This window comes from Maniola jurtina, chromosome 18 (genome assembly GCF_905333055.1).
Source record: "Maniola jurtina chromosome 18, ilManJurt1.1, whole genome shotgun sequence".
Lineage (NCBI taxonomy): Eukaryota > Metazoa > Arthropoda > Insecta > Lepidoptera > Nymphalidae > Maniola > Maniola jurtina.
The window spans coordinates 3,062,492-3,084,117 of record NC_060046.1 but is presented as its reverse complement, the minus strand read 5'-3'; the positions used below and the strand labels follow the sequence as shown (position 1 = coordinate 3,084,117).

At 36.1% G+C, this 21,626-nt stretch overlaps 1 long non-coding RNA gene across 1 annotated transcript; it reads right to left on the bottom strand.

The window, feature by feature from the left end:
• Positions 1-726: 726 nt before the first annotated feature.
• LOC123874484 lies at positions 727-19,641 on the bottom strand. Its single transcript, XR_006797935.1, has 3 exons — positions 19,631-19,641; positions 13,846-13,847; positions 727-777 (listed from the first exon to the last, which is right to left on the bottom strand). It is a non-coding gene; the product is annotated as an uncharacterized LOC123874484 (long non-coding RNA).
• Between the last annotated feature and the right edge of the window lie 1,985 nt (positions 19,642-21,626).

Genomic DNA, 21,626 nt, shown 5'->3' with positions numbered 1-21,626 from the left:
GTGTAATTTCTGGTTTTCGTAGTTCCCACATAATTATAAAAATATAAAATATATAACGATAATTTTTTTACTACATAATATTCATTAAATTTTCTAGGTCTGTGGTTTTTCCAAATTTCATTAAATTGCTTCGTTGTCTAGAAAAACGAGCACAAAGTTGGGCCTTTTTTTAAAGAAAAATACAAATCTTTGAGCCCCTGTAATTTTAAAACTACATATTTTTAGAAAAATCTAAAACACCACAGACACAGATATTAGTTTCTAGACTATGTCTGCAAAATTTCATGGACTTTGGTTGCTTAATATTCAAATGAAATGGGAACTACGATTGTATGGAGTAAGTGACGGAGAGAGCTCTGTTAAACACGAATGCCATGAATAGTCAAGTTAATGGTGGTTTTGATTTATAAATCGAAAATAACGTTGGTTGGCAGCTAAATTCTTAAGCGGAAGGTGGTATTATTAATTAGCAACGTATTTGGAGAATTTGTAACGTGAACTACGTCACGAATTCCCCAAATATGAAGAATAGAAAGATATAGAACTCATCACCACCATCATCAACCGATAGACGTCTACTGCTGGACTTCTTTTGTAGGGACTTCCACACGCCACGGTCTTGCGCCGCCTGAATTCAGCGGCTCCCTGCAACTCGTTTGATGTCGTCTGTGCACCTAGTGGGGTGTCTTGAATCGCTGCTCTTTTCGATACTAGGTTTTCATTCTAGCATCTTGGGACTCAAACGTCTATCGTGTTTTCGAACTATGATGCCCTACCCTATGATGTTTGGCTATGTTGTTTTTTTTTTTTTTTTTATTCACTATAGGTAAGCGCTTGACCACAATCACACCTGATGGAAAGTGATGATGTGGTCTAAGATGGGACGCGTTTACCTAGATTCAGGTTATACAGGTTCTCCTACTGATTTGATCACGTAGAGAAACATAGCTGAGCTTTTTGTTCAATTTGGAAGTAATGCGAACAAAATTGTAGAAAAAAAAATCGTAGCCCATCACATTTTAATCCATCCATATCCATACTTCCATACTAATGTTATAAACGCGAAAGTGTGTCTGTCTGTCTGCTACCTTTTCACGGCCCTACAGTGTAACCGATTCTGACGAAATTTTGTACAGGGTTAGCTTATATCCCGAGGACGGACATAATGCTACTTTCTATCCCGGAAAATCACGGGATCTATAAAAATCTAAATCCACGCGGACGAAGTCGCGGGCATCCTCTAGTGTGATATTATAAACATAAATTTGTGTCTTGACTCTGTCTTAAGGCGGCAAAGTCAACATAGTCAGTTTTATAAAATACTAACTTTTGCTCGTAACTTCATCCGCGTGATAATACCCTATAGTATACTATAACATCGCTAAGAGAATTTCAGAATCTGATCATTAGTTCCGGATATTATACTCTACATACAAACTCACATCTCACACATACCTATCTCTTTATAATATCACCTATAACAATAATGAGAATTACTCTGTATTTAACCAAATACAACCTTATTTATTAATATCCTAGACTGTACTTGTTCTTATTATAATTTCTCACTCCAAAGGTTACTGTCCCTGAGTCTCTCAACAATTATTTATTAGATACGACGACATTTATTTTTGCGTCCACGTCATTCCGATTCCCATTTCGCTTGACATCCCTCGAGTAGCAACGCATTACGCAATGTTTTCCTTGATACAAAAAACCGGCCAAGTGCGAGTCATACTCGCGCCCCGAGGATTCTACTCGGGTATTTTTTCCGACATTTTGCACTATAAATCTAAAACTATTATGCATAGAAATAAATAAAAATCTGTATTCGAATGTACAGGTAAAGCCCTTTCATATGATACCCCACTTGGTATAGTTGTTACTTTGAAAATTTAAACATTTTTTTTTTTTTTTATGTGATGGAACCACAAATTCCACCTGCCAAATTTCATGATTCTAGGACCTAGGTCAACGAGAAGTACTTTAGGTTTTCTTGACAGACACGACGGACAAACGGACGTACAGACGGACAGACAGACAGTGATAAAGTGATCCTATAAGGGTTCCGTTTTTGCTTTTGAGGTACGAAACCCTAAAATGGGCCGAATTGAGAACCACATTCTTTTTGGAAGTCGGTTAAAAATAGTCACTTCTACAAATTGTTTATGATGAGTTTTAATTAATGTATATATTTATATTTCTTTTTTATTTCAAAACTGTTAAAAAAACTTATTTATTTATTAAATACATAGTGTTTTTCTAAAAATATAGAGTAATTCAATAACAATGTTCAGGCTAGTACAGTTACTCGTAATAAGTATTTCTCGGTCTACCAGTGACCATCCCTCGGTCTCCAAACAATTAGCCAAACCACGTTCATCGTCTTTTGTCCAGTTTCTGTTTTACTTGGGTTAACTCGAGTTAAACAATTCGGATGTATATTTTCAGTGAGCAATATTTGGTTGGTTATAATAATAATTAACTTAGATTAGAAGTATAAATGATCGCGGCTATACTAATAATTATAAATATAAATATAAATATAATATAAATATATTTGGATAATAATGGCAATCACTCGTTAATTTTGATATTATGACGAGACTTGAGTCGGGAAGCTTTGGATACATTTGGGGAAAGGCCTACGCTGTAGACTTTTTGAAGACACGTTAGCTTCCATACCTGCATTTTTTAATTTTTTTATTGAGATACAAGTTAGCCCTTGACTGCCATCTCACCTGATGGTAAGTGATGATGCACTCTAAAATGGAAGCGGGCTAACCTGGAAGAGTTTTGGCATAATAATAATCATATTACAGTAGGTAGTAGTATGTCTAATCTTATTTTATCAGAAATTACTAGATGATGCTCGAACTTTGTCCACGTGGATTTAAGCTTTTTAAAAACTCTTTGATTTGTCTGCGATAAATTAAAAAGAAATATTTTTTTTCAATTGACTAAGACTTATACATGGATTATGCTAATTTACCATACTACTTACTATCTTTAATAATGAAAACAAAATAAAAACTTATAAAACTTATGTCAACGCTTATGTGTGCTTCTAGGTAAACGCGCTCCATCTTAGGCCACATCATCACTGTCCATCAGGTGTGATTGTGGTCAAGCGAATGCATATAATGAATTTTAAAAAGTGACTACTACTTGGTAATACACTAGTGTATTATATAATTAATTAGATAAAAGTCGTTGCGACCACCACGCTTCTGGTTTATTCTAATTTTATGGAGTTTTTAGGCGCCCCAAACTATTTCTGAAAATTGCATGTATATTTTCCCTTCTAGGTAATTTGATCGCAAATAATGCTTTAATTTCCGGGCTCGGGTAATACAATTTCCCGCTCCAGCAGGGGCAGTCCCTCGGTCTCTAAACAATTAGCAAGACGACATTCGTAAATTCATTTTTGGTACGCGACCATCGGGGTTTCACTTGAAATTCCTTCAGTGTACTAAATACCTAAAGAAAGGTTGATTTTCTGTCAACAAATAATAGTGGAGACGAAGCCTTATTTGAAAACAAAAATTAAAAAAAAAACCAAAATCGGAGCTGTTTCTGAGGACTTCCTAATATTGGCTGTTTTACTGCTTTATTGACTCCACTATAATGTACAACTGTGGTATTGATATGACGTTTTGACAGTTTTTATAAAGTGGGCTCTACACTCGCGGCGCGAACGGTCGCGAAAGCCCGCGAGACCTGCGAATCACGAGTGTAGATGTTGTTCACGCTTTCGCGTTTGCGCTTCGCGCCTTTCCCCGATCAGTGTCGGTTTTTGGTCCGTGATAAAGGGTTTCCTCCATAGTCACGAAAAAGACTGTGAAGATTTGCGAGTGTGAAGGGACACAGTTCACGCGTGGATCGCGGCATACATTCACGGCGTGAAAGAACGGCGCGACTTCACGTGCAAGTGTAGAGCCGGCTTGGTAACAAGACCAAATTTAAAATTTATTCGTCAAATAAAGTTTATTCACCGATTGGAAAATCCACTGAGACACATCCTTAAATATAAATTTTATTCTTACGGCTATACTCACGTATTTATTCTCAACCGCGACGCGCAGCGAGCTGAGTCTCTATAAAAAAAAAGCTCCCCGGATGGTTTTGAAGGTAGTCGGGCTTACATCGATTAAATATGTAACTATAGCCATATCAATTAATAACTATAATATTTACACATGTTTGAAGTAAAACTAAACGCATACGGGATTCCATTTTTAAAACAAGTGTAAATTAAAAATTTATAACACCCTCGACAAGTGAAGGTTACAGTAACTAGAAAAGAACTGATAACTTTCAAACGGCTGAACCGATTTTCTTGAATTATAGCTAAGAACACTCTCGATCAAGCCACCTTTGAAACAAAAAACTAAATTAAAATCGGTTCATTAGTTTAGGAGCTACGATGTCACAGACAGATACACAGATACACACGGCAAACTTATAACACCCCTCTTTTTGGGTCGAGGGTTAATGAGTCTGTAAAGGTAGAGATAGAGTCACTAAATGCTTAAAATATAGAACATAAAACTATCATACCCTGTGGGGTTAAAATAACGACTGAGGGTTTCCGATACCACTAATTTTAGGGGACTTTTGTGAATTTTATCGCACGCTTCAGTGATTAGGCAGGACTGAATCGAGTCATAACAATTAAACTTTTGTCCTTTGGGACAGACCTACATTTAATTACTTATTTGACCCATCCTCCCGAGGTCGAATTAATACAAAGATCATAGAATGGTTAGCACTAGCAACGATTTCGGTGCACGGAAAATTGACTTTTATTTTCTAAACCACAATAACATTATCCAAGTGAAAATAATATAGTATATTGGATTTTCTGCGTGCTGTTCCTATTTTAAGGCTGCTTTTTCACCAGAGATGCTTTGCTACGTTGCTACGGATGTGTGCGATATTTACCAACCATTTTCGCTGAAGCTATGTTTTTTATAAGGAGGAGGGCGTGCTACGGATGGGTGCTACATATAAAAGACTAGCTGATACCCGCGACTTCGTTCGCGTGGATTTAGGTTTTTTAAAATTCCCGTGAAAATCAAAGAGTTCCTCTTTGATTTTCCGGGATAAAAAGTAGCCTATGTGCTAATCCAGGGTATAATCTATCTACATTTTAATTTTCAGCCCAATCCGTCCAGTAGTTTTTTCGTGAAGGAGTAACAAACATACACACACACACACACACACACACACACACACACACACACATACATACATACATTTCTCCTTTATAATATTAGTGTGATACGAATGGGAGATATGGATGTCGAGTGGTGTAGCCGCGTGCTCTCTCTACCGTCGATGCATCGCTTACTCCTGTCCAGTATCTGCCTACCTCGCATAGCATCGCTGAGGCTGTCTTTCTACCTTCTGTCATCATGTGCTACGTTGCTAAGCTACAGATGTGTTTCAAACCCAGGAATTTGTTGGTTCGCCCCATGAATATAATCTAATAAGAACACCGCAGAAGGGAGTTGATTCCACAGGTTACATGGGCGTGGAAAAAGGATCTGGCAGAACGGGCGGTCGAAGTGCACCAGGCACTCAGGTGGTGAGGGTGATAATAAAACAAAAGAAAAATAAAACCGACTTCAAAAACGACAAACACTAAAAAGTAAAAAATAACTTTTGTTTAGCTACACGTGTAATGCACCTAGGTATGAAGTCGAGCGAGCATATTAAAACAAAATTAGAAATCCAAGAGTGAAGCTCGCCCGACTTCATACCTAGGTGCATTACACGTGTAGCTAAACAAAAGTTATTTTTTACTTTTTAGTGTTTGTCGTTTTTGAAGTCGGTTTTATTTTTCTTTTGAAAATTTTTTATTTCACAATTTTTAGTGGCCCTACTGTACTATAATATGCTGTGCCCAGTTAAAACCCTACTGTTTACTAAGCTATTACACTGATCGCGAGCAATTTGCTCCTATCCATTGAGGAGTTCTGTTCTCCATCTCCGAAGATATTCATCAGATATTCACCAAATTTATATGGGACCACCTGCATAGTATACCCTTTCAAACAAAAAAAAAAATTTTCCCAATCGGTCCAGGGGTCTTTGAGTAATCGGGGAACATACATAAAAAAAATAAAAAAAAAAAAAAAAAAGATCCCGACGAATTGAGAACCTCCTCCTTTTTTGGAAGTCGGTTAATGAAGCGAAATTATTTATTTCACGTAGGGCACTGGGTAGCATGTGCCATTTATGATAATATGTCAAGACTCTACCAGGCACTGATTAGATGATTATGAATCTGGGCATAAATCTATTCCGCTTAGGTGGAAACTGGGCTTAAAGCGCATCTTTATAGTACCTACTCTTACCCGCTCCGCTATGTGACTTAACTTTGTTAAAAATATACAGAGCTTCGTAACTTAGTTTCTCGCTCACCACTTAGCTACATCGCACATCTCAATAATAAGCCTGCTTTTCCAAGCAGGCTTATTCTATTATAGCTGATGCCCGCAGCTTCGCCCGCGTGGATTGGTCAGATCCCCTGCAGCATCAGGATTGAGGAGTTGGAATCCAAATTTTTTATGAAACAATTTCGCAAAGTTCCTCTATCTATTAAAAAAGAAATGACGCAAATCGGTTCAGAAATCTCGGAGATTTCGGTGTACATAGGTAGAAAAACACAACTCCCTTTTTGAAAGTCGGTTAAAAAAGTAGCCTATGTTACTCCCTGGTCAATTCTCTACTTGTCTGTGAAAATCCCGTCAAAATCGATTCAGCCGTTCCCAAGATTAGCCTTTTCAAATAGACAGACAGACAGACAGACAGACAAAAATTTTAAAAACGTATGATTCAGTTATGGTATCGTTCAAATAACCATATGACCTTAATATGTGGTAGTTATTTCGAAATTACAGACAGACACTCCAATTTTATTTATTAGTAGTATGGATTTCAATGTGATATTTTTGCTCAATATACATGATTTCTCTCGCATATCTGAGATATTCGTGTTTGAGATAAAACAAATAAATGTACATTTTCCTCGTTATTGCCAATTTAAATATAAATAGCGTATAATATTATTTACTTATAGGTAACATGAAAGGAATAATATTGTTTCATGCTCAATTTAAGGAAATTGGACCTCTTGATTTATGTAAACAGACATAATATTTTTACTCAATAATTTTCTTTTCATTTCCGCTGGAATTCAGATAGTTAAGTGATAGGTACTTACTTACCTATACTAGTTAGGCTCGCGCACCGAGGGTTCCGTACTCGGGTATTTTTACCTAAAACTATCATGCATGAAAAAAACTGCTTTAGAATGTACAGGTAAAGCCCTTTCATATGATATCCCAGTTGATATAGATAACTTACTTTACAAATTGAAATACATTTTAATTTTTTTTGATGATGTAACCTCAACTACACGGTTTTCTGATTTATTTCTTTACTTGTCCTATAAGACCTACCTACCTGCCAAATTTCATGATTCTAGGTCAACGGTAAGTATCCTATAGGTTTTCTTGACAGACACGACAGACGGACAGCCAGACAGACAGATAGACAAACACTAAAGTGATCCTATAAGGGTTCCGTTTTTCCTTTTGAGGGACGGAACCCTAAAAAGTAAGAAATCGTTATCCTTTTATCCTTCTCTCAGGATATTATGTTATATTCTATGACTAGATTATATTCTAGACTAGACTAGCCCACAGCTTCGCCCGTGAGCATTTAGGTTTTTAAAAAGTTTCTCCATCGATTAAAAAAAAATACGCAAAAGTTCAGAAAATTGGAGATTTCGGTGTACATAGGCAAAAAACAGCTCCTCCATTTTTGAAAGTCGATTAAAAAGTAATCTATGTTACTCCTTGCACGAAGATCTGGTTTCACATTTAATATATTAAGGGCGATTACGCACTGCATCCGATCTAAATCCGTGAAAATACCTTACGAAGTAGTCATAGAACTATTTAAGCACTAGCTCCGATTTCCGTCATCCAAGTTTTCTCCCTCATCCGTGAAAATGTCTCGGATGTGCCTCTGTTTCAAGTCAGACATGATATGACTTAGATAGACCAAAGATGTCCCCTGAATAGCTTGGATCTGGATCAGATAACGGATTAGTGCGTAAGCAATATTGGAGTTCGGTCTGAGTTTTATATCCGTTTTTTCACGGACTCGGATCGGATAAGTGTGTTACCACTCTAAGGACAAGTGCCATATTCACTTACATCTAAAAAGCCACTTTAAAAGAAACCTCGGACCAGAACTGGCCGTATTTTATTTTTGAGCACGGAATACTAAGAGACAAAATATCAATACATTTTTGTACAGCTAAATTGTTTTAAAAAAGTATTTTCAACGTCGTTCATGCAGCTGATGTTGAATATCGAGTATCGGAAGGCAGTTAGCAGCCTGGAGTTGGCTATCAGCTGGAAAAGGCGTACGCTAACAAACAATTAGCTTTTACCGCTCACTGTTGGCTGCCTGGCACGTTCGTTAGCTCAATGTGTATGCGCCATTAGAATTCCGCTTTGTGTTGTACTGGATGTAAAGAAACATTCAACTAAATATAACAATCAATACCTAATACCAAACCGGAGTTTGTTGTGGGCTCTTCTTAGACCTGGGAGCGTTTGGAACCCTCGTAGCTTTAGTTTTAAATTTACGTTATTAATTATCACCACTAGTTATCATCTTACAAATCTAACAATTTTGACTATCAAAAGGCGTATATACTTTGAATAAATGATTTTGATTTTAGTAGGGTTGGGACTAGCCACGGCCTAAGCCTCTGGCCAGATCAGATAAGAGACAAAACTCTTTACTGAATGACAAAACAATGCACAGCTTAAACTTGTGGGTCTAAAAGCATGAAATAACAGAAGTTTCTTATATTATAACTTACTTACTAGTAGCAGAATAGGTAGAAGGATCTCACACTTACAAGACGACAGCGCTCAGCTGTTGGCTCAGCTGAGCCAAGGTGGACAGTGACACATACACAGATCTATATTCCAATATAACGAATAATGTCAGTTATAAACATGCCTTGCGGTTACAAGAACACATTTCCCTCAACTTCAGGTCAAGGCGTTTTGCCCTGTAGGGAAAAGGGCAATACAATACCATAATGGGACCGTAATGCGCCGATACATTTCTTGTACGAAATTCAATAAATTCCTGTTTACCTACTTACAAGGATCGGTGAAGTATTCAATACGGTCTTCAGAATCCATATCCATAATGTTAAAAACGCGAAGAAGTGTCTGTGTGTAAATGAATTCCCTCGTCTGATTAACCGATTTTTATGAAATTTTGTATAGGAAATGCATCCTGGACACTGATACTTATTCAACAACTCGGTATCACTCGAGTGTGTAGACCAAATGTTTGTTGTTTTGTACCTACACAAATTTTTTTAAATACTTGTGTGTAGCGATAACAAGTTTTTATAACTGAGCTTTTGAAGTTTGTTTGAAATTGTTTGACAGACAGACAGACAAACTGGATGCAACCATAAGAATTCCTAGTTAAACTATCGGAATCGTAGAAATCCAGGTTCAAGCATACTATCCAGATTGAGATAAATCGATAATTCCTAATCTCCCAATACCTTCATTAATCCCCATATACCCGAGTAATTTCCGATTAATACACTCGCATACATTAATACAGTGCGTACGCATTTGTCACAGGGATCTGCATTATTGACGTAATGAGAGACGTAACCACTGGACACGGCTGAGTGCATAAATTAATTTGCTCTGGTTCACGGACCATAAATCCCGCTTGAATAACCATGCTCCTACTAGGTACAAAGTGCTATATGACCTGCTAAAGCCATTTGACTTACCTACATGATGCGTTAAGTGCATTTAAGACCTATCCGGATTATCTTCATTCTTCATTGAATCCTATATTATATTATTATTCATCACTTATCAATCGTCAACAATGAATAAACCAAGGCCACAATACAAACAATGAAACAAAACAATGAATAAGTCAAGGTGTAACCAGAATACTAACAAAAACGAAGACAGGTGATAATACTGATGATAACTCATAAGGTACCAAAAAAAAATCGCGAAAAATCCTGTATTTTTGAAAGTTCACAATTTATACAAATAAAACATCTGACTGACGCTAAAGGTCAACGAACGTTACGTAAATAGCCCACTCGGAGTAAAGTCGCATCGTAGGTGGAGGGTTCACCCGAGTTTTACACGCTATACATTGCGGGTTTGAAAAATACTAAATTTGAAAAACTAGGTTTGAAAAACTACAAGATAAGTCAAATGATTATTTATTGCCATTGGATTGTGATTAGGTAGTATAATGATAAACTTTAGATTTTGCTAGTGTTCTGGTTAAACCTTGTATAAAAAAATCCAGACTCATCACTAAATTCTTCATTACCCAGCCACTCAACTCGCACTTGACAATTCTTTTTTATCAAAACGTACCTTAAATTAATATGGTTTGACCTCAATGCGTCCAAAGCTCTGTAAAAGGAATGTCATTATGGGGACAATATTAACTTTGGGTAAGCCATCTTTTCAATTAATATTTAAAGGTGTGAACCCATACTAAAAGTTTCTGGATTCCACGCGACCCTCCCCGGTTTATATTCCAAGGAATGCAATTGGAATTGTTGGAAGACAGATTAGAATGTGGTTGATTTAAGATTGTGGAAGTTTGTACATTAGAATTGTTCCTTTTTAACCCCCGACCCAAAAAGAGGGGTGTTATAAGTTTGACGTGTGTATCTGTGTATCTGTCTGTGGCATCGTAGCGCCTAAACAAATGAACCGATTTTAATTTAGTTTTTTTTGTTTGAAAGCTATAATCTAAAAAAATTGGTTCAGCCGTTTAAGAGTTAAGACTTAAGAAACTTGTCTTGCGGTTGTTTTCAAGTCTTTTCTAGTTTTCTTGTAGAAAAGAAGGTTAGATAACTGTTAGGTTCATAATATTATGTCATTTGACAAATGTCAAGCTGTCAAGATGGTCGTTGCCTTGATACATAATTATTTATTTGAAAATGATGTTTTGGAAAACTCAGATACTTTGGATCGTCGGGGGTGTTATAAATTTTTAATTTACACTTGTAGATTATGTACATCAGGAGCTCAGGTTTATTTCACGTCTTTTTATTTTGAATTTATTATTTTCAACTAGCTTTTTCTCGCAACTTCGTCTATCTGTCGTGTCTGTCATTTCGGGGAAACCAAAATATATGGTATACTTTCCGTTGACCTAGAAAGTATAATCATGTGGCAGGTAGCAATCTCTTATTACACGGAACCCTTTCTGTACGAGTCCGATTCGTACTTGACCGTTTTTTCTAACTGGCTGTCACCGATTCTTAGTTTGTTAGGTTCTTGTAATATGTAAAAGCATAAATCAATAAAAAAATAGTTCATTTATAGCTATGTTATAGTAACCCCAGGGCTTGGAATTCCCATGAGTATTAAGTTTTCATTAAAAAACTGTAAATCATTGCAAGGTATGAACATTACTAGAATGATTGAATCAAAAGTAGGTCATAGCGTTCCGTTTTTTTTTTTTATTTTGAACGGTCTATGAATTCTATTACGGGTTTACAGTCCAGTAGGCTTTCAGGTGGTCGAATGACCTATAATTTTGACAAAATAATATTATCCTCCTATAAATAGTTAATTATTATATTGAAACCATATAAATGAGATCCATTATAATAATGGACCAATAAATTAGAGATACCATAGTCGTCGAATATAAAAATTACGTTAGTGCGATGAATACATTAATTTATATAAAAGGTTTTGGGGAAATTTTATGGTTATTGGCTATAAAACTGGCACATAAATTATGACTTTTAAATTATTTGGATTTAGACTTAATATTAAAATGTGGATGAGCTTGCAGTTTAAGCCAAGTTTTACAGAATTTCTTTGGCATGAAAGTTTGTTAGCTAGAAATAAAGGGTGAAGGCATACAAGCTCAAGCAATCATATTACGTCATACCAAATTAAACAAAGTATTAAAAGTATTATAAAATATTATAGTAATTTTATAAATGCGAAACAGACGGACGTAGGCAACTTTTTATGCCATAAAATGAAAGAGTTTCCACGGGATTTTTATTAAGCCACGCTTTCACGAGGACGAAGTCGCAAACATCATAGTAACATTATAGTCACCTATGAGTCTAAGACGATTTTACGTTTTTAACCCCCGACCAAAAAAGAGGGGTGTTATAAGTTTGACGTGTGTATCTGTGTATCTGTCTGTATGTATCATTATTTCATAAAAGACAACTACTTCTTTCTGTCTGTCTCGCTACATCTGTGAAAAAAGTAGGTATATGAGTAGTAAGTGTTAACTTAGTGGAAAACTTCAGCCGTGGCTAAGTTACCTTCCTACCGGCAAAGCCGTGTTGCCAAGTGTTTTAGCGTTCCACTACGATGTCGCGTAGAAATCGGGGTGTGAGCTTAGTGACTGCCATAAGCCCTACCAGCTAGCCCGTTTGCATCTTAGACTGCATCATCACTTAGCACTGGGTGAGACAGCAATCAAAGGCTAGTTGGTATGGGAATAAACAAGTACTTAATAAAAACAAGTGTAAATTAAAAATTTATAACTTCCCCCGACAAGTGAAGGTTACAGTAACTAGAAAAGAGTTGATAACTTTCAAACGTCTGAACCGATTTTCTTGGATTATAGCTAAAAACACTCTCAATCAAGCCACCTTCCAAAAAAAATACCAAATTAAAATAGGTTCATTAGTTTAGGAGCTACGATGCCACAGACAGATACACAGATACACGGATACACACGTCAAACTTATAACACCCCTCTTTTTGGGCCGGGTGTTAAAAACGAGATTACTACAAGCTTAAGAGATATTCCAATTTCTAACAATTGCACCCACAACAAAACACGTAGCGTGCAACTAAAACTGCAACAACAGCGTTGTAGGAAAGAATTGAATTAAAAATGGCGACCGGGGAAAATGCTGTTTTTCACGCGGCACGCGCCACTGCCCGCAAATGGACAATTAGCCGCTTTCGTGGAGTAATATAGAGCCGAATTCTCTAAAAGAACTCGTAAATGGGCTAGTGTTATGGCAATTTTCTATATATGTAAGGTTGTAGTCACCGAAATTCTGTCTCTTGTGCTAATCTAAATGAAATATAAACAATTTTTTAACCCCCGACCCAAAAAGAGGGGTGTTATAAGTTTGACGTGTGTATCTGTGTATCTTTCTGTGGCATCGTAGCTCCAAAACGAATGAACCGATTTTAATTTAGTTTTTTTTGTTTGAAAGGCGGCTTGATCGAGATATTAGCTATAATCCAAAAAAATCGGTTCAGCCGTTTGAATGTTATCAGCTCTTTTCTAGTTACTGTAACGTTCACTTGTCGAGGGTGTTATAAATTTTTAATTTACACTGTGGACTATATAATTTCGGCAAGATGTGATTTTGATGACTGTTTATCAGGTACTTTATGTTTTTCATACACAAGCCCATTTCGGCAGCAATTTTAGCATAATGGTCCATTTGTACGCAACAGTGACCAAGATAACTGCGCTGGTCTGGAGAGTAATAGAGAGAGAGCCAACGCGTGGATTGTGGATTTCCAGATTACCTTTAGAGCATGCAACTTACAGAAAAAAAAAAACATTATTTTTCGTACTAGCTGTGGTTCAATTGCAGTCAGCAACATTTTCAGCAATTTGTATAGCCCGTTTACAGTCTACTTAAGGTTTTTAGTGGAAACGTTGTAATTTCTGTCGCGCAGCGCAGGCTAGTTAATGGTCACGCTCTAGTATCGGCCGTGACCCGTATTTTTGTGTCACCACTAACACTCTGCTATTAACGACATGGCGTGTGAACCATTTGACCCCCGTGATTACCGAAGTCACTTAAGTAAGAAAGTTTTATTTGTAGAAAATATCACACTAATATTATAAAGGCGAAAGTTTGTATGTGTGTGTGTGTGTGTGTGTGTATGTTTGTTACTCCTTCACGCTAAAACTACTGGACGGATTAGGCTGTTTAGAATGGAGATAGATTATACTCTAGATTAGCACATAGGCTACTTTTTATCCCGGAAAATCAAAGAGTTCCCACGGGATTTATAAAAAACTACATCCACGCGAACGAAGTCGCGGGCGTCAGCTAGTAAAATATAAATACTAGCAGGTATAAATATAATATTTGAAGTAGTTTATCTTACACGAATTGGCAGTATTCAGTAAAGCAAAAATTAAATTATTACTATACATATACAACATATTTTAGATGTAACCACAAATTCACGGTTTCGGATTTTTCCCTTTACTTGTGATATAAGATTGCCACAGTATTACGATGCTATAAGACAAAACACATAACTAGCTCAACTTATGACTTATCAGTCAACAGTTTGGCCCTATCTGTTTTGATTCGTTAACAGACACGACAGACAGGCAGGCAACAAGGGCTTATCCTATAAAGGATCTTTTTTTTCGTTTTGAGGTACAGAAACTTAAAAATACTTACCAAATCATAGTAAGTAGCTAGGTATTACCTTACCTAGTATCCGTAAAATAACACAGCATGTAAACTGTCTCAATCGTTTCCAAGTAAAAGATACATAAATACACATCAAATCCTATACCTAGAAGGTAAGTATTATGATCGTATACTAACATAATATATTGCTGTCGGTTCCGCCGGATAAACACAAAATACCGACCGCAATAATGTGACAGACATCAATAAAGGGAAGGGCCCGTCCCATCCCACTTATGTTATGCGATTGATATTACCACATATATTGCTGTTCAGAAGAAAATTGAGTGCCCTGTCTATTCCTATAAGCCTACGAATTTGCATAAGAGTTTGAAAGGATAGTCCAATAGCTTTTCTTCGCCTTTATGCCAAAGAGTTTAGGAGTGAAAATAGTTTGGCTAATATAAAATTTAAAATAACACCCGATGCCTTCGAGCAATTTCTCGATGGTGCATCCAATCGTTTTCCTCATGATATCGTTATTTGCATACTTTTAGACTATTTTTTAAACGTGATAACTTTTCAAGATATTGTAGTACTTTTCAATGAACGTTATTTAAAAGCTACAAAATTATCAATTTGTAGATATTTTCATTTAACTCTTCTAAGCTAAAATTTATAGCTTAAAAATTATGATACTGTGCTCCAGTTGCATCACAGGGGTTTAAAGTTACTTTGCGGTTACGATTAAACTTATACCGTAAATAAAAGCAAGACGGAAAGGAAAATCGGTTGCAGAATTTAGTGCTAAAATTTCGCCTTACACCTTAATCATAGAGGTATAAATCCTGGTAAATTAATAATTAACTATTATAAATGTGAAAGTCTGTCTGTCTATTTTTCCATCTATGACTGTCTGTCTGCTAGCTTTCATGTTAATATTTCATACCTGCATGATTAAACTTAAAGGTTAAATTTTGCGTCAAAGTTAACAAACTCTGTCTTGTACAACCCATTTTAACTATATTGACGGGAAATATTTAACGGCTACCATAACATAACTTTAATTGCCTGTTATGACCTTTGTGAGAAAATCCGTTTTTTTCTTTCATAATGATATTCAAAGAGAAAATTGTTATAGAGTTAAAAAGAACGTTTATATTATTTATAAGTCTCAATTAGATTTTTCCGTTTAGCTTTGGTAAAATATTTAACTTTAAGAATTAATTTACAAAGTATTTCATTTAGATTTTAACGAGATTTAAAATTTTCCGAGCATAATTATATCCGACATAGCTTAAAGAATTAGCAAGCTGAAGTGGCAATGGGCAAGTCATGTCTATCGCAGAACCGACGGCCTATCATGGGGCCGATGTGTTCTGGAGTGGAGACCGCGTACCGACAAGCGCAGTGTGGGACGACCTCCAGCCCGCTGGACCGATGACCTGAAGAAGGTGGCGGGGAGCGGGTGGATGAGGAATGTGGAGCACCGTGTTTGGTGGTACGCTCTTGGAAAGGCCTATGCCCAGCAGTGGGCAGTGGAGGCATATAGGCCAATGGAATGAACTATCTTGTGTTTATTAATCAAAGGGGTCACAATTCTCAGAAGCAAAGGCGCAAAGGCAAAGACAGACCTTATTCTAAAATTAATTTGGAAGGTTTTTTTTTGACATCTGATAAGTATTGCCTCAAGCTTCTCATTATCAGCCTCAAATAGATAATATTGGCGGATCAGATAGATCAGATCTCAGATTCGTTTCATAAATAAAATTACAATTTTGGTTTAGGTGTAACGATGATAAGAAATATCTAATTATTTTATCTTCTTAGGTTGACTAAAATAACTGACTGAAAACTGACTGACACACAATGACGCACAGCACAAACTACTAGACGAATCGTGCTGTGGCATGCAGATTATTATGACGTAGACAAGTAGACATATAAGCTATGAAAGAAGGAGGGTAAAATAGGGATTTGAAATTTGGACGCGGACGAAGTCGCTGGCAAACGCTCGTTAAATAATAATAATAAAAGGTTTAGATATAATATGTAGATTAAGAAATCACTAGGCTAGGATATCTACGGAGCGTAATAAAGATATATACTAAGCTAAGTTGATGACCGTTAATTTAGATTTAGATTTATAATTATAAGTACCTAGTATAGTGATAAGACAGTTCCTTTTGTAGTTATATAGAGAAGCATATTCGTTAAGGGAATAATCTCTGTAAATAAAGATTTAAAAATACAGTGGAGACTCAAAAAGCTCGCGCTTGCTGCTGCTGCTATGCACAGCACAAGTAGACAAGGATTAGTATTTGAAGTGTTATCAAAAAAACATTGCGCTTCTGTCGAAAGTCTGAGTGTATGTATGTGTGAGTATATGTTTGTTACTCCTTCACGCTAAAACTACTAGACGGATTTGGCTGAAATTTAGAATGGAGATAGTTTATACCCTGTATTAGCACACATGCTCCTTTTTCACCCGGAAAATCAATGAGTTCGCACGGGATTTTTAAAAAATCTTTATCCACGCGAACGAAGTCGCGGGCATCAGCTAGTCATCGCAAATCAGTAATTATTACAAAATTTTAAATAAAATTTTAAATCCGCCACATGAAAGAAGACGGAAGGGCGAGATCGCGTAAAATACTAATAAGACAAAAAAAAAAAGAAAAAAAAAACAGTGCGCTTTAGAAAGCCTTTAGATCTCGGAAGTTACGTCAAAAGAGATAAAAACTACCTTGAAGAAGGTGCATTCTGAATTTTAAGTTCCAAGTGTACAGAAGTAGACAATTGAAAATATGCATAATGCATGCAGCTGAGCGCCTCCGGCCTTCCGATACCGACTTGCTAAATATTTGCTGAGAAAAAATATAATTTTCATCTTACTTGTGTATTTTTACTCTGTTCTTTGCTCGTAAATATTTAAAAGGGGAAAATATAAATTATAAAACTCCCCTCTGAGAAAACAAGCGTTAGTGGTGTTTTAGAAATTTTTATTATATTTTTTCCTATGTTCTTTGTCTGTTACCTAAATGATACAACGTTCAAATGAACGTCTCCTAGTTTTCCTAATGCAGTTACGCACTTTCAAGTGCAAAATAAAAAAAAATGCTTTTTAAGAGCTCGTGTTCGTCTATAATGTATATATAGCCTATAATATTCCAAGTGGAAAACTTACGAGCTTAAAATTTGTAATATTGAATTTTTTAGGTCCATTTTACTCCAAGATTGTGTTTCGTTGCTAGAATTCTACTAACGGCACTTAATATCTCTTTGAAATGAATATCATAGCCATCTGTACAAAGTCTAATTTTTGAATATTTAATACAAAAGTATTGATAAGAAATTATTGGCTTGATAAAGATAAGTTAAATACAGCTTTCTTAGAACATTATTTTATTAACATTATTATTTACATACAGTAATTTTATACAGCTACTAAGTATATTACAATAATTAATCAGTTTGGTTCCTATATTTACCACGCACGCACCAAAAAAAGGCAAAAAAAGACTTTCAGAATTCACTGACTGAAATTCTTTGAATATCATTCATTCAGTGAATTCTGAATTCACTCATTTATCTTCGGAGCAGACCCGTTGTAGGCTGAAACTGCCTTAACTCTTCAGGACTACTTTTCTCTGCCCATCTAAATGCGACTTATTAATACTCGTATAAGTACTATCTTCGAGCAGACGAGTGTTTGATACTTTTATTATGCGAGCAAAGTCTGGCGCATATGTTAGCAACGGCACCATAAATACATCTCCGATTGCGCCTGGCACGAGCTATTTATTCACGAAATTGAATGAAGGGGCGTGCCAACCGAATAATTTATCAAGAAAATGTGTTACATTACATTGCTTCTGTAAAAAATTGCACCGTTTGCCTGTGGCGGGGATTTTTCATTTAAATAGACTGTTGAATCAATCATTGGCGGAATATAAATGGCGTTGGTTAACATAAAAACGAGCTCATGTATAACGATTTACGAACAAACTTATGACGAAAGAAAAGTCGGTAATTTAGACGTCTAATTTAACTAACTTTATAGTCCCGAATAAAAGTATATTTATTTATTTTATTTATTTTAATTCATTTTTCGCAGAAATTCACAGAAAAGCAACCGACACAGCTCAAAGCATTAGCAAGCTGTATAGCTGTCATTTCACGGAACCAACGGTCGATGGCGCAGACGTGTTCTGGAGTGGAACCTCCAGCCCGCTGGACCGATGGCCTGAAGAAGGTGGCGGGGAGCGGGTGGATGAAGATGGCCTATGTCCACTGGACACATACTGGCTGATGGAATGGAATGGGAAAAGACGTCTAATACCTACTTATTATATTCTATCTAGGCGTATCCATTTTCAAAATTAATGATAGCAAACGTAAAAAGTACCTACGTGATTAGCAAGCCCTATAACTTTTCTAGTTTAAACGTTACATCCTATTTACATGAGTCAAACTTTAATATGATCACCATCATCATAACCATGATCAACCCATCGCAGGTCCACTACTGAGTACGGTGCTCAGGCCATAGTCTGCCACGCTGGCCCAATGCGGATTGGCAGACACTTTAGTATGGAGATTTCAAATTAATATACAGGGTTAGACTGTCCATATCAAACTATAGATTTATATACTAGGACATATTTGAACGCCGAAACTGTGAAGGAAAAAAACTCTCTCCTCGTTTTTGGAAGTCGATTTAAAATGACGCTAGTAGGTATGTGGATACAAGCGCCTACCACGTGCTCTTTCTTTCCATAGAGCGCCATACATTCTGTCTTTACAGCGTCCCGTCTACGCGCCCGGGGCGCTTGTTATAATATATCAAATCCGTTAGAGTCTAGGAACTGATATCTATAACTTAAAAAAGACAATAACAATATTTTTATTGTGATAAAGCACTTTGAAACAATATAAAATGACTGTATTTGTATTAACTTACTCTACCAAAAAAATGAGTCATAATAGAGGCATTTGTTGATCAAAATGGGTATTACGTATAGCTATAAGCTCGAATTTGCCCGATATAATGAAAATGAGGACGCTCCTGAATATAGTCGGGAAAACTATTATTCAAAAAACTATAAGGCTATGTTTAGGAGAAAGGAGTTACGCGATTTATTTCACTTCCCACTTCAATTATTTCATTTCCCCAAGTATTTAAATTTCGATTCAAAATTAGACCGCCATACAATCGGCAAAATCAAGATCACGGTCAAATTCAAGTTAAGAATGAATAGGCATCTTCTAGGCAAGCGCGCTTCATCTTAGGCTGCATCATCTTTTGCTAGGTGTAGGTCTGATTGCAGCCAAGTAGGTACTCCAAAAAATATTATTATAGAACAAGATTACCTCTTTTATATGTCACCGTAAAACTGTACATACGGTTAGATTATAATCTATCTAGCGAGATTGTGAACTGTCGAAAGATCATTGTGACTGAGTTCACAATGCAGGGAAAGTGAAATAGAAACACCTGATAATATTGAGATAACTAGTAATAGTAACCATCTAACTAACTAGTAACCATCTCCGAAGATATTCATCAGATCTTCACTAAAATTAAATGGAACCACCTCTGAAGTAGATACCAAACAAAAAAAGAATTATCAAAATAGCTTCATATTTAGCGGAGTAATCGCGTAACAAACATACAAAAAAACAACATACAATCGAGTTGAGAACCTCCTCATTTTTTGAAGTCGGTTAATAACTCACGCCTAGAATCTGGCATCTGAACATGCCCTTAATTTAAAAAATAACAAAACACTAACAACAAAATAAAAAAAAACACTCCAATGACATTATAGGTTTCGTTCTAAAAGCTTCTCGTTAACGTAAAAAGACAGACGGCAAATGACACAAACAAAAGGGAAACACAGAGTAAGGACAAAGAAAAACTGTGGAGCCGCCACTAATGCCCAGTGATACGGAGAGGATAGGAAATTAAAATGTCTTTTGTCCCCGTTTATTCTATAGACATCCAGCCAACACAACGTCGTATTGCGTGCAATGCAACTACAAGATTGAAGCATTGAATTAAAAATGTAGTACTTATTACTAGAGGATGCCCGCGACTTCGTCCGCGTGGATTTAGGTTTTTAAAGATCCTGTGGGATCTGTTTGATTTTCCGGGTTAAAAAATAGCCTATGTCCGTCCCCGGGATATAAGCTAACCCTGTACCAAATTTCGTCAGAATCGGTTAAACTGACAGACAGACAGACGGACAGACGGATAGATACACTTTCGCATTTATAATATTAGTATGGATTACAGCAGGGAGTTTCAGTTTTCCATTCGGCATGCACCCTCAGTACTTATTTAGACTCCTTTTAATAAAAAATCTACTTTTGCGCATACAACTAACTACATATAACTATGGAAAAAAAACTATTTATTCCTGCTTTTATTTTTGTTCTTTTTTGTAAAGTGGTGATAGTAAAATGAGTATGTTGTGGGGTTTTCAGACCTGGGTGCATTTGTAACCCTTGCTGCTAGTTTTCAGATTACGTAATTAATTATTATCACCATCACAGCATAATGTTACATACTCAACCATTGACAATCAAAAAGTGTGAAATGTACCCAATTTAAATAAATGACTTGACTTTGACTATGGATTGGATATATGAAGATATATCTATAGAATAACTTCTAGTGCAAGAAACGTGTAACGTGACTGAAGAAAGTGAAGTATTTAATACTAAACGTTTCATCTTCACTGTAAGGTATTTATATGTTTTCCACCACGAATATTTAACTAGTGGGTATTCCAAGGCCCGAAGCGCTCGGGGCATCCATTATGCATAGTTTCAATTGTCTAGCACAGAACACTTGCAACTTAAAATTCAGCTCGAAGACTTTCCTCAAGTCTTCATTCCTTACAACGTTAGTATTTGGTCTTAAAGTATACAAAAGTTTACTGGTGGTATTGATATACCACCAAACCAAAGATGATCAGGACTCGTGGTAAAAAAAAAACTGGAAAGAAAACAGATTTTGGTGATTATAGTAGGTACTTACTTTAGAAATTTTTAACAATAATTTTAGATGCATTTATTTGTAAAATTGAACTATTAATATTCAAAGTGTACCTTTATATGTATAGATTGTTACGGCGAT